The following is a 14987-nucleotide window of genomic DNA, read 5'->3' as shown; positions in this document are numbered from 1 at the left end:
CATGACTTGTTTGGGGGACTTCAGCTTTCTCATGGGTTGGAGGAAAGTGGATTTGGGTGGGTGTGAGTGGGTAGTTGGTAAGAGGAGATTGTAAATGACCTACAAGTGGCCCTATGGTCCAGTGGAAAGAGTACTGGGGGGAGAGTGAGGGGACTGGAATTTGAGCCCAAACTCTGACATTAACTCCAAGTGATCTCACGTGGGTCACTTCACTTTTCTTGACCTTAGTGTTCTCACCTCTATAATGTGGGCTGGGCACTAGATGACCCCCAAAGCCCACTTTCACCTTGGACAGTCAAGGAATCTGGGGGAGTAGGAGCTCCTTGAGTGCAAGGGCCCATGTCTGGTGCCTAGCAAATACTACTACTATTACTGCTATCCTTCAATACTATTACTTCTACTAGCACTACTATAACACTATTTCTAGTGTTTTACTAGTATGATACTACTACCACCGCTAATACTATATAACTACACCTACCATTCTACTACTATCACCACTATACTGTTAACTATTGCTATTAATATACTACTGCACCATTACTACAACGTGACTACTACTAATATTACTGTCATGCTACTATGACTACTATACTACTAGTGCTATTATGTTCCTCTATTACCGTACAGTTCTAACTACTAGTACTATCAGTACTGCTGTCCAACCGCTATCTCTATGCTACTACTGCTACTCCCAGCAATAACGGCTGACACCTATTGAGATCCTACTCAATGTTGAACACTACTTTACACGTGTTGACCCTTAATCCTCCCAACAAGCCTAGGAGATAGGTTCTCTTATTATTGCCATTTTATGATTTAGAAAACTGAGGCTCAGAGATATTAGAAAACTTGCGCAGGAGGCTGGGACTGAAATTCAGGTAACATGGCTTCCGAGCCTTGCTTCTCCAGGGGTTCCGCGAAGGCCTGGTGAGTGACTGATGGAAGATTCATGGTCTGAATCAAATTGAGTTCTTCTATTGCTGTTTCTGAAGTGTTATTTTAATAAAAAGCCACAGGTGAATTAGGATCTACTGGAGAGAGAAATAGGAGCCGTTTCCTAAGTCAGGTGGGCCAAGAGTCTTTATTTTAATCTATTCAGCTCTTACCTCTGCATTCATCATGCATCAAGCATTAGCTCTATGAGATGAAAGATAAAGTGATTTATCAAACTTATTCTTAATTCAGCAGTATGAGAACATGAGGGCAAGTATATGCCTGAGGTCCCCTGAGACGATCGTGGTCCTCTTGAAGAGAGCAGTGGGGATGGTCACCTGAAGGCCCCCATGCCTGCGGGGAGGGAGCTGCTGCCAGTCTGTCAAGTAAGGAGTTACATGCACTCTACAGTGTGCTTAGCTCTGTTTTTTTTAAGGGTCCCCAACATTTTGGAAGCATAGTGAGAAGAAACATCATTCGTGGCATCAGGGGGCCATTGATGGATGAAGGTGTCTATGAGAGGACAAGTACTTCCTCATTTTATCCATTTCCAAATCCTCTAGAAGCATATCTAAGAACTTCTCATTAACTGTACTTCAAGACTACTAGATCTACTAACTTGGAATTTCCCCAAATGGATTTGGAGTCTGGGCTTTACCTCCCTGGATCTCCTTGGCTCTGTCTTAGGCTGCTGGAACATTTTGCTCCCACAGCTGTTGGAAGCAGCCCCTTGATGTAGCCAGAGACAGTTGCTCAGCATCTTAACGCCAAGACCAAAAGGGGTGAAAAAAAAATGGGAGTTACGGAAAGTGAGTGACTGACCTCATTCGGTAGGAATCCCTTCTGGAAAGGGAGCTGCAGAGATATGACAGGCAGTAAGTCACGTGTAAGAATGTTTACCATGGAATTCTAGCAAAAGAAACGGCTCCAGAACCTTCCTGGGTAATACAAATGGAGTCTGCCCAGAGGCCTCAAAGGGGAGTCCTGGAAAACCTTAGCCTTGTGAGGGAGGCCATCTCCTCCTGTGCCGGGGTCGGCTGAAGCTGCAACAGCGCTTGAGATATCCAAACTGCCGGGTGGTGTTTATAAAAGAATCATCTGGTTCTTAAGTCAGCTCGACTTGAAAGGCTAGTCATGGGATATATGAAGAGGGGCAAAGCAAGGTACTGTTTATTGAGCTAGGAATTACTATTTCCGTTTTATGGATGCTTAGACCGATGAATGCATTTTTCCTAAATTCACGGAGTTTGTAAGTTCCAGCGTCTGGGTTCAAACCCGGTTGGGTTTGACTCTAAATCCTGCGTGGTTGCCTTTTTTGAGAGCAGGGTATGCATTCCACATATTTTTCTTACTCCATTTGCAGTATTCACTCTCCTGGGTGTGTCGAATCCTGGAATACCATGGGCACCTTTAGCCATCCCGTGGCCTAATCTTCTCACTGTACAGATGGGAATGGCCCAGAGCGGGAAGGGCCTTGTTCAGACTCACATAAAGGCCATGGCTGGAATAGAGGTTGGCTGCTCCTCAGTTCAAAATGCTGCCTGCCCTAGAGATTCTCATACTGAGTGAAGTAAGTCAGACAGAGAAAGAGAAATATCGTATGTTATCCCTTATACGGGGCATCTAAAAAGAAATGATACAAATGAACTTATTTTCAAAACAGAAACAGACTCACAGACTTAGAGAATGAGCTTATTGTTACCAGGGGGGGAACGATGGGGGGAAGGATTGGTCAGGGAGTTTGGGATCCACATGTATACACTGCTATATTTAAAATGGGTAACCTACACAGGGAACTCTGCTCAGCATTATGTGGCAGCCTGGATGGGAGGGGAGTTTGGGGGGAGAATGGATACATGTATATGTATGGCTGAGTCCCTTTGCTGTGCACCCGAAACTATCACAACACTGTTGATCGGCTATGCTCCAATATAAAATTAAAAGTTTTAAAAAATGCCTGCTGACCAGGTGCGTCACTCTGAATGGTTACTTAATATATTTTGTTGATTGATCTAAATGTAATTTATGGCAACACCATCTCTCCTTCTTCTAGACGAGTCATTGCTAAATCCCAAGAGTCCACCTTTTGTCCCACTGCTTGGTTATTGGTATTTAGTGTGTAAAACCTTTCGCCTTCAGTCCAGTGAACAACGATGTTGTGTGAGACGCCAGAGACAAAGATAAATCAGCCATGCCTCAGGAACTTCGGGAACTTACCAACATCTGGGAGAGCCAGACACGAGAACTTCTTATTCTAATACATTATATAATCATATTAGATAGACATCTGGAAGGTGTAGAAGCAGAGATGAAGGGCACCTACCCGACCCTGCTCCCAGAAGGGCCTTACTGGAGAATTAATGAATTAAACTGATTCACGATTTCACCCATTCACCAAATAATTATTGGGCACCTCTTCTGTGCCAGGCACTCTTCCAGATATTAGGGGATACAGCACTAAGAAAGGCGAAATATTCCTCTGTCTAGTGGAAGAGATGGAACACATAAATAAGTATTCAAAGTAGAAGTAATGTGGGAGAATATAGCTAGGCAAAGGTCTAGAAAATGATATGGGTTTGGGATTTATTTTAAAAAGAGTGGCTCGGGAAGGCCTTTTCAGGGGGATGTCTTTTGATCAGAGAAGAAATGGAGAAGAACCTTGAAAATATGTTCGATAAGTGCTTTCCGGACAGAGGCAAAAACAGGACCGATGTCTTGAGGCAGGCCCAGTTGGGTGTATTTGAATAACAGTGAAAGCGAGTGTGAGTGGAGTGGCATTGGTGAGGGTTACTGCTGGAAGTGATGGGGATAGAGGTGCAGGCAAGGACCAGGTCATGGGCTGTGTAGGTCATAGATAAGTGGATGGCAGTCAGACGGAGAAGGGCTTTTCCATCTTTTCCTTCCTGGGAGGCGTCACTGACAATATCACAATATCAACACAAAGAAAGATGAGAGCTAACAGCAAATGAATCATTCTGATTGCCCATCTTGAGATGTTCCTACAGATTATGATTAATGCATTCCTGCCCATAAGGCCAAATTCCATCAAAACATCTCTCTGGAAAATGTAGCACTCAGAACCACTGCCTCGGGCACTCCCACCCACCTCACCGTGCATCCTGCATTCATCATCTCTCTCTGGCTCTTTGTCATGTTGCTAACATCCCTTGAAGGATATGGTGGAATTCCAAGTAAAGCTCTCTCCATAAATATTTAGACTGAATAGGAGATGTGCCAAAGATGCAAAGAATCTGTCCAGAAGGAGAAGAGACCTTCCTCTTTGTTGTCTCTTCAGGCTTGTAATTTAATTCACGGGTACGTGTCTTTGAATAATACATAAGCATCAGTTTACCTAAAAGAGTTCCACAGAAACCTTAGCTTCTCATCCTTCTGCTGTGCCCTGCGTGGCATTTTCTTCTCATCCTGGAATATACATTCCTCTGTTTTACCTTCATCACTTTCTTCTGTGTTCCCATGTTTCTAGTCATATCCTGTATGTCCGGCTCTGTTAAACGTGTCCTTACAGAGTCTGTATTCACTACCTCCCCTCTTCTCAGAGTCATTTGCCAGTTCATTTTGTTCAGGCTTCTCCCTCTGCCCCCACTTCTCTGAGTCTGTTCCCACTGAGGTCAAGCCAGTCTTCATATTACTAAACCCAGTGGCCACCTTTCTAGTTCTTATTTTACTAGAACTCATCACCGACATGGCTAGTGTTAATTGGTCCTTGCTGAGGCTCACATCTCTTTCGACATCTGTTTGCACCACTCTTTTGCTTGGGCAACTCTGACTGTTCCTTCTCTGTCTCTTAAATCTTTGGCTTCCCGTGGGTTGTGTCTTCGCCATCTTCTTTCTCTAACTCTCAACCATGCCTGGGTTTCAGCTCTAATAGCTTCCAACCCTCTGTGCCCTGCCCAGACTTAATAGCTGGCTCCCATCTGTGGGCTTGGAATGCTAAATCTCAGCCAACCCGCATTCTCAGCTGATGAATGGGTTTTAAAGTAACCCCTGATGTACCTTCATATTTCTATTCCAGGGCTAAGAGCCTTCCACCTTCAGTTAGCTTGCTGAGTGAAGCTGAGTAAATGCGTTCCCCTCTCTGGGCTTCAGTTGCCTTAAGTGTAGAGTGAGTGAGTTGGACCCCTCCAAATCTCCTTCAGCTTTAGATGGGCATGATATGTGGCCATAAAGAAACATAAATAACTATTGCGGTTTTAAGGGGGGCCCAATAAATGATACCCCTTCCTTCTCCCCAAATTCAGGGCCAACAGTATAACTGAAATTAGAGCCATATTTAAACAAGAGAATCCAGATGTCAGCTTCATCAGATTAAAGTAGACCCATCTACTTGTTCCTCTTTACCTGTATCCAAATCCTCCTAGCAGATATCTCCTAAGAAGGCAGAGACCACGCTCTCCTAGTAATTGCATGATGAAAATTATTCCTCTCGAATGTTTGATGATGACATATTTTGATTTGCTTTAGCTTTTTCAACCTTGGGAGAAATTCTAAAGCTGGAGGAATGTTTAAACTCCTTCCAGCTGCCTGTTTAGCATAAAGAGCTCTTCTCTAGACCTGGAGGTGAGAATGACTCTTATCTTCTCCTTTAATCAAATCAATTCAGGCTGAAAAGAAGGCCAAGTTGACAGCCAGCACTTCACCAGCCTTCTACTTCTCTAAGTATCCATGATTTTTTTCTGCTTTACTGAATGAGACGAGTTACTTGATTTTAAGGGCTCTCAATCAACAGGCACCAGATGAACTTGTATCATGCAAAAATAGAAAGTACTCAAAGCTGAACAGAGAAAGGTAAGAGGGTACAAGCCTTTTCATTGTCTTTCACAGATGAGGAAAGAGGGTCAGAAAGGGGATGTGACACACTGAAGGTCACCCAACTGAAAAAACAGCCAAGGTTCACCATAATCCTGATCTTGGAACTCCTAGTACATCGACTTTTGCCAGCACGCAGTGTAGCAGGAGATACTAAGCTCCTCGATGTTTCCTTAATGAAGATTGCCAACTGTTTATATCAGTAGCACAAGTGTAAAGTCTAGGGCAATATCTAATTCAACATTGCGTATAATTTCAAAGAAAAGGATTATAAGAATTCTCCTCCTGCCCCATCTGTTATACTGTTTCATTTTAGGCCAACACACTGAAAATTATGAAACTTTATTTTTAATCAGAAGAGTAATATAACTATTCTTAAGCATTATACTGGTATTCTTACGAATGATCAATTCTTATAGTTAATGTAATAAAGCCCAATTATAGTAGCATTGCTTTTCTTTCTTTTTGTCAGTAAATCAATAAGCACTCCGTGAATAAGAATCGCTAAAGATGTAATAGTTGGTGTTGGGGGCACTCATCCCTCACTCCATGTGGAGAGCTGTCTGCCTGGGGTCCCTGGAGCCTCTGGATGTCCTCCCCGCTCCCTGCTGCCCGCCAGCAGGGGAACAGTGACTTGATCAGCTTGCTGAGTTTGAGAGAATTTGTTGAGGATACTTAGCTTAGGTTAGTGGTTCTCAATGAGGTCCCAGGACCAGCGACATCGATATCATTAGGGAAGATGTTAGACGTGCAGAGTCTCAGGCCACAGCCCAGGCTACTGAATCAGAAACCCCTGGGATGGGCCCACCCTTCTGTGTGTTAAGCCCACTAGGTGGTTGTGATGCCCACTTCAGTTTGAGAGCCACTGGTTAGCTGATTTCTCCTTTCTCTCTTTGGATCTCTCTGCCTGCAGGGGGGCAATGTTCTGGTCTGCTTTCTGCCATGTGATTAAAAAAAAATTGGCCGCATGGGGCTGGGGAGGATATGTAGTCATGCAGAGCTGCCCTTGACTGGGAGCGCCCATATGCGACTTTCAGGTGCAGCGTTAGGAAGCCCATGATTTCACAGACCTAAACTATGTTCTCAAACCAAACTTTTATCTGATGAATCTGACTTTTGGATCCCCTTGTTTAAATATGACTCTAATTCAATTGTGCAGTTGGTTCTGAATTTGGGGAGAGGAATGGGGTGTCATTTATTGGATCCCTTGAAACCACAACAAGAGTCAGTTATTTATGTTTCTTTATGGCCACATGTCATGTCCATCTAAAGCTGAAGGGGATTTGGCGTGGTCCAACTCACTCACTTTACACTTAAAGTAACTGAAGCCCAGAGAGGGAAAGGCATTTGCCCAAGGTCACTTAGTAAGTTAGCTGGAGGTAGCAGGCTCCCAGCCCAGGGCTCAGACCCACACATGGAAGCCAACACAACCACGAGGCACCTTAACCAGTTCCAAGTTGAAACAGAAGAAATTCATATCTGGAGAAGTTCATCTCACCACGTTGAAGATTTCCTAATTTACATTTCAGCATGGGAATCATGGATGCGTCTGTATCTACCTCATTTCCATGGTCCCCTGGTGAATGTAGCCTCTCTGGATGTCACGTCCTTGCATTCCTGCCCCAGCTTCTTGCATCCAAGTGTCTTGACAGGAATTGAAAATGAATTGCAGCTGTTCAGCATCTCCATGGAGGGGACCAAATTCTTAATCCTAAACTGAGCTCATTCCCAGGAAAACTGCAGTGCGGTGAGGAAGTGCTCTCAGCTACGACACTCTGCCACACTCTTTTCCTCTTAGTCATTGTCGTCTCCAGTCTGCAGTCTACTTATTTCTCCAAACTGGGTTACTCGGTCCCCTGCCAGAGACATTTCCTGTGAGTTAACAAATCTGGCTTTCAGAATTGTGTTTTGGCCAGTCTAATTTTTATTGATATTATACTTTTCACTTCTCTGATTCCTTTCCTTGGTTGTCTGCTCTCATGCAATTTTCATGTTCAAAAGGTTCACAGAAGCTCCTGGCTTTGGTGCTGGAGACCAACCAATGTAGTTTACCTCTATCTTTGTAGCTTGATAGTGAGCCAGCTAAAATTTACTGAGCAATTACTATGTGCCAGACAACGTGCTAAACATTTTATATGTGTTAGTTTAATTGACCCTCACTGCAATCTGTGAGGTAGGTGGTGTTATAATGCCCACTTTTTAGACGAGAAACTAAGCTACAGTGAGGTTATTATACTTTTTCAAGGTCACACAGCTATTAAGTGGTTGACCCAACATTTGAGCCCTGGTTATCCAAGTCCACAGGTTGTGCTTTAGCCCTGATTATACCATGATCTCCGTGCACAAGGATCTGGAAGATGTCTTTACACTCCAACCCCCCTTTTTGAGGTGTCACTCTTTTCTTTGTTCTGCTTTGGTAGGGGTTTGAGCCTAGGGCTTGAGTTTCCAAGACAATTTCATACCATGAGATGTGATGGTTTTCTGGGATGACCCAGTTGGGGGAGGGTTTGCTGGGCTAGAGAGCAGTGTAATTGACAGCCTTTGCAGAAGTCAAACAGGGGGCACGTTTAGTCCAAGTCCCATGCCAAGAAGAACTGGAGTTAGATGATTCTTGGGGAAATATTCAAGAATTCACCAGTAGTGTACCACAACTAAGACCCATCCTCACGGACGTCTTTAGGTCTGAATATATCCAGGTAAAATGTGCAATCCAGAGAGAAAGGATTAGTTGGGGCCACCTAGCAGACATCAAAGATCTGAGCAGAATTGTCATTAGGAAGAAGTGTTGGTATAATACAACTAGCTCTTCTTCATAGAAAATTCACGTGGCAAATGTATCCACTTAGAAATGAGCTTGTTTGACCGATCCAGGCAGAATAGATTAGGGTTTGTGCTTTGCTATACAAACTAGACTTTAGAAGGACTATATGACCAAGCCGAGTCTTGAAAGGTCAGTAGGAGTTAAACAGTGAAGGCAAATGGCAAAGGTAGGTGTTCCAAAAATAAACAACCCATTTCCTGTATCAGTTAGGATGTATTTGGTTGCTAGTGACAGAAAACCTAACAATGGGAAAAACAACTCAGAATTTATTTATTTTTTCACCTATCAGGAAGTCCGGCCTTAACAATGTCAAGGCTGGTGTCTACTTTTTAAATTTTGTTTGTTTGTTTGTTTTCCCATAACCATGTTGGCAGTCACAGCTCCAGGCGTCTCATTCACCTTCAGATCAGCAAGAAGAGAGATGGGTGGCATTATTTACACTCAATCCTTTTATTAGAAAAGCAAAAGTTTTCCTAGACTACCCAGAAAATTTCCTCTTATATTTCATTGCCTAGAACCAAGTTACATGACCATTCTTGGTAGCTCTTCCAGCTACTACAGAGGAGATGAGAAAGGGAGAATGCCACCAGGAATGCATGTTAGTTTAGCTAACTGACAATATTTGCCGCACCATCCCTGCTCTCCTGGGAGCTTTATGAAGGCAACATTGGTATTTACATTATTTTTCCCAAGTGTACAGCACAGTGTTATACCCAAAGAAGGGTTAGCCAAAACATCAATTGCAGGGATAAATAAATTCAGTTTATTTCAATAAGCATTTATTAAGTGGGGTCCATATGTTAGGAATTCTATAGGTACAGATCAAGACTTAGAACCTGGGGACTGGTGGACAGATACGCACATGTGAGGATATAGGAACACATAGGGGGCTGTTTCAGGGAACCCGGAGAGGAAGCACGTGGCCCATGTTAGTGAGCTGGAGAAGAAAGGCAAAAAGGGAGTCAGAGATAGGATAGTTTAGGTTATGCTCAGGTAACAGATGACCCCCTAAATCTCAGTGTGCAACCACAGAGTTTATTTCTCCATTATGCTAGATGGCCGCCACTCTCAGCTGTGGTTTTTGATCCACCTCAGCTGCAGCCTGGGACCCAAACCAAGTGAGCAGCCTCTATCTGGAGCATTAACAGCAGGAACAGAGAACGGGGCAACCCCCCATTGGCTCTTAGAAGCTTCTTCTCAGAAGTGACAGATGTCAGTTCTGCTCATGCAAAAGCAAGTCACGTGTCTCTGCCAGAATTAACAGGGTAAGGTTGTATGATCCTCCGTTGAGAAGAACAAGACAGATGCACGGTAATGTTGTCAACCACAGGGGGCCAAGGCAGGGCCTCACCATGTGCCTTCTGTGCCTTCTGGTCTACCTCTCCCAACTTCTCCTCTTCCTCGCGGCTAGTCGTCAAGCTTGCTTAGTGGGGGAGAGTGTGGGCTGAGCTGAGTGGCCAGGAATGAGCTGAGGGAGCCAGGAGGCTGACTTCATCTCTACCTGGTCCAGAAAGGGAGACTGAGAGAAAAAGCCTATATCCAGAGCCAAGAAGATCCTGGCAGGATGTGGCTTTTCAGGAGGTAGAAAGATAGATTTCACCATCTCTGTCTTCCCCTTCGCTGTTTGGAGGGGAGTTCTCCCAGGATATAGAAGCTGGTGGTCCAGACTCCTGAGGAATTTTTGTTGGCTGCCTCCACCGGCTCAGAAAGTGCCAGTCATGAGGATGGCCTGATGGCCTGCGTGGGGCTTGGTGTCTGCAGAGGCCAGGGGAAGCGAGCCAGGCATGGGGGCAGTGACCAGACCCTTACTTGTTGTCAGTGGGGATAAACATGCACAAATATGGATTCAGCACACAAAGAGCCAGGTTAAGATTCAGCTTTGGAGGAGAGACGGTCTTAGGTTTTTTGCCTCCTTGAGGTGTTTCAAGCTCCCTTGCCTTCCCACTGCCTCTCAGCTGCATTTGTGTACCTTGCGTTCAAATCCTCCTTTAAAAACGTGTCTAGACAATACATTTTAAGATCAATTGTTATTAGGACACTCACAAACTCAGAGTCCTGCCCGTAGGTGCCAAGAATTGTGACCTTGGACTCCAGCATGGAGGTACATAAAATACGTAGCTAAGACCACATGAAATTTAGTTTCATTCCTAGCTCTGGAATTTTCTTGGGCCATCAAGTGCTCATTAACTTCTCCAAGCCTCAGTTTTCCCATCTGTTAAAGAAAGATGCTGATTACAGCTCTCCTGCTTACCTCAAAGAACTATTTGGGGAATCTAGCGAAAGCCTGCATGTATTGGATACCTACTGGATAGCAGACTTATCTGGGTTTAAGTGGGAACACATTGTCATTTATAATATTTATGTAAGTGTAAGGAATTTTTATTGTAGTTACTGTATTTGAGAAAATTGTAGCTGTACCCACAAAAGGTACATAATTATGGAAGATACACCATTAATTCTGGCATCAGAATCTCTACTTAAGCCTTCAGAATATTCTGAACAATCTCCAGTTGTCCAATTTGGAACATGAACCTTCTGGCACAGAAACTGCCTTAACTTAGGTCGTCAACATATCCCACTTGGCTTATGACAGTAGCCTCTTGTCTCTCTGCTCCCAACTGCTCCAATCCTTTCTATGTACAGCAGACAAATCTAAAGACATTTCACTCCTGCTGAGAACATTCTCATGGTTTTCATCTCTTCTAAGACGTCCACATTCTTAGATTCTCTTTCCATATTTTTACAAACCTAGCCTCTGTCCGTCTCTGCAGTGTCACCTCTTGACACACCTGTTCCTGCCCCAGCAGTGCTGTCCTGTGCCTTCCCACACATAGACCCACGACCGTGCGTGCAGCTTCTCTGAGATACTCAAACCCTTGAAAGAGGTCCCAGCACCTTGAGCCTTTGCACCATCTTTCTTCTCATAAATTATGACTTAGGTTCAGCTAAATTGTGTCTTCCAGATCTCAACTTGAAAGTCAACTTCCGGGCTTCCCTGGTAGTGCGGTGGTTAAGAATCCGCCTGCCAAGGCAGGGGACATGGGTTTGAGCCCTGGTCCGGGAAGATCCCACATGCCACGGAGCAACTAAGCCTGCGAGCCACAACTCCTGAGCCCGCGCACCACAACTACTGAAGCACATGCACCTAGAGCCTGTGCTCCGCAACAAGAGAAGCCACAGCAATGAGAAGCCCACGCCCCACAACGAAGAGTAGCCCCCGCTCACCTCAACTAGGGAAAGCCCGCACACAACAATGAAGACCCAAGGCAGCCAAAAATAAATAAATAAATAAAAAATAAAGAAAGTCAACTTCCTCTGGGGAGCCTTGCATGACATTTGTCTTTTCCTTCTTCCTTCATAGGTCGCCTCACAACTGACATCTAATGATTGGACTCACTGTTATGCATTGTGTTTCCTTTTCAGGTTGATACTGACTTTGAGCTCTTTGAAGACAAGGACGAAATCTCATTTATTTTCTCTTTTCCTCACTTCTTGCCTTCCTTAAGTAGTGCACGAGTTCCTACTTTGGGTCAGACACTGTGTTCTGAAGATACTCACATCTTTAAGCCTAATATGGTGCCAGACACAAAGCAAGCAAGCAATAAATATGAGTGATGGAATGAACCCACCAATTAATCAAAGGTTCGGTTCAAACAGGCTCAACCCTTTCTCCCATCTAAAGCCATGTGGAGGTTCAGGAAGATCAACAGTTTTTCTGACCTTTACTTTTTTTTCGTATTGTTACTCTTTTTCTGGTTTCAGCCTTTGACAGACAGAAATAGACTGCTGCATTTTTCTAGGATATATCATCTAATTGGTGAATCATCCAGGCCCTTAATCTTAATCTAGCTTGTTATTTTGTTTTATGGTCTTGTTAGCTTGTTCTCCTGTGTAGTGGAAAAAGCATGGGCACAGAGTCCAAGGGGCTCGGGTGCTCCTGCTTATGGATGTGTCCTCTGGACATTCATTTACCCTCATTGAGAATCATTGTCCTTATCTATAAAAAGGAAATGCTAATATGTGGTCCTGTGAGGAATAATTTGAAAGATGTATAATAAGTACCTGACACAGTGCTTGGTAAAGAATGGATTCTCCTGGGACTGCCCTGGTGGCACAGTGGTTAAGAATCCGCCTGCCAATGCAGGGGACACGTGTTCGATCCCCGGTCCAGGAAGATCCCACATGCCGCGGAGCAACTAAGGCCGTGCACCACAACTACTGAGCCCGTGTGCCACAACTACTGAAGCCCACACGCCTAAAGCCCATGCTTCGCAACAAAGAGAAGCCACGGCAGTGAAAAGCCCACGCACCGCAACAAAGAGTAGCCCCTGCTCCCCGCAACTAGAGAAAAGCCCACGCGCGGCAACAAAGACCTAACGCAGCCAAAAAATAAATAAATAAATTTATTAAAAAAAAGAATGGACTCTCCCAAAATGTGCCTGTGTTCTTCACCCAACACCCACCCTGCCAGGGGAAGACTCTAAAGAGACAGAAGGGGGATTAAAAATAAAAGTTAATGGATATTATCTACTGAGAAGGTGGGGAGTTGGAACCACTGGCTCAGGAAAAATGTCATATTACTCTCAGAATTGTTGGGCAAATTATTAAGCCTCATTGCTTTCATGTATAAAATTGAGATATTTTGATTTCTATGAGGGTGTCACGATTACTAAATGAGAGAATGAATGCAAGGTCCTTCCCCGAGGCGCTGTCACATAGGGAAGGCTCAGTCAATTTTGGTGACGATAATATTGTATTACCCACCTTCATTCCATCAATTTGGACAGCTAAGCTGCACTTTAACTCTGAGATTCTTTAACTCTGACAGCTGGCCCAGACTGGCATAGATCTTAGGGGCAGTGACAGAGTCCAGATGCCCTCCTGGGCATGACCTGAAAATTCTATACTCTGACAGAATGTGGTGAGACAAGAACCAGACCACGCATCACTGTATTCTCAAGCCAACTGCAGAGCCCAAATGTGTTTTCTGACACCTCTGAACCTTCCTGGGTATGGGCTTTCTGTGCCGGGTGCTAGGACATGTGGGGGTTTTGTTGTTCTCCCTCTCTTGTGGGTCTTAACGGAAAAGCTAAATCACCGGCAATAGAAAAATCATGGTGTCAGCATTGTTAAGACTTACCATGAATTCCAATTACACATCATTTCCAGTTACAAAAAAAGAGTGAAGGTGTTGGACCCTGTTGCCTAACCACAGTGTTCAGAACGCCCTTTTACCAGAATGCGTTTCTCAACATGGCACGGTGACCAGTGACCTGCGGTGCAACCTTGCGTAAGTCTATAACTCTGCATGATCTTGATGTTCCCCGCTGTGGGGAGGGGTGGAGACCATATATGAGGCAGCTCAAGGTCATGATTAGAGCTCAGGTTCTGACAGGGGACAGAATCAGGCTTAGAGTGCAGCTCTACACAGACCAGTGTGTGACATCAGGAGCATTACTTGATCTCTCTGAACCTCAGTTTTCCTTCCTATTAAATGGGCATCCCAGTCTTTAATGGGAGGATTAAATGAGATAATGTATGTAAATGCTTCAGCCGACTGCCTGGTACATACTAAGGAATCAGTTCACTTCTGCTTCCATTACTATTAGTAACAGTTACTCACTGAGAACCTACCATGTTCAGTATCCTCTGCATGATTATCACATTCAACCCTCACAACAGCTCTGCAAATGGGATATTACCGTAATGTTGAATGTGAGAAAAATGAGGCTTAGAGAGTTCAAGTAACTCACCTAGAGTCACCGGGGGTAAGTGGCAGAGCTGGAATTTAAACTGAGGCCTCTTTGATGCCAGCGCCTATAATGATCTTTCTACTGATAGAAAGATATTGACCAGATGACACTTGACTTTTCCTGACAAACACAGACAGTGAATGACTAATCAAATGGAACGAATTCATTTCAGACAAAACAAATATTTTTAGAAGACCTAGTAATGTGCCTAGTGGTGTAAGAGATGAAGAAAAGTAGATGTCCTGATCCTTGGTCGCAGTTTATTGTTTATCTGAGGATGAAAGACAGGAAGATTGATGGGAGTATAAAATACAGCATGAGTGCTCTGGACCCCAGGGGATCCTAGGATCACAGACAGTGTCTTAAAAGTTTGGGCTGCTATAACAAGAATTCCATAGACTGTGTGGTTTAAACAACAAACTTTCATTTCTCACAGCTCTGGAGCCTGGAAAGCCCAAGATGGAAGAGCTGGCAGATTTCATGTTTGGTGAAAACCCACTTCCCGGTTCATAGATGGCCACCTTCTCTCTGTGTCCTCACATAGTGGAAGGGGCAAGAGAACTCTCTGGGGTCTCTTTTATAAAGACACTAATCTCATTCATGAGGGCTCCACCCTCATGACCTAATCACCTCCCATAGGCCCCACCTCC

The 14987-nt window shown here is 44.3% G+C and overlaps 1 long non-coding RNA gene across 2 annotated transcripts in view; it reads left to right on the top strand.

The window, feature by feature from the left end:
* Positions 1-12962, top strand: part of LOC137770750 (uncharacterized) — a 43451-nt gene extending 30489 nt beyond the window's left edge. Inside the window, exon 6 of one of the 2 annotated variants that reach the window (XR_011075221.1) lies at positions 11548-12962. This is a non-coding gene — a long non-coding RNA (uncharacterized lncRNA). Of the gene's footprint in view, positions 1-9639; positions 9890-11547 lie in introns of those variants that run through there. The other variant, XR_011075222.1, reaches the window with a different exon arrangement.
* Positions 12963-14987: the final 2025 nt, after the last annotated feature.

Source organism: Eschrichtius robustus, chromosome 10, assembly GCF_028021215.1.
Source record: "Eschrichtius robustus isolate mEscRob2 chromosome 10, mEscRob2.pri, whole genome shotgun sequence".
In the NCBI taxonomy this organism is placed as follows: domain Eukaryota; kingdom Metazoa; phylum Chordata; class Mammalia; order Artiodactyla; family Eschrichtiidae; genus Eschrichtius; species Eschrichtius robustus.
The sequence above is the reverse complement of the archived record's forward strand: the minus strand, read 5'-3'. Positions and strand labels throughout refer to the sequence as shown.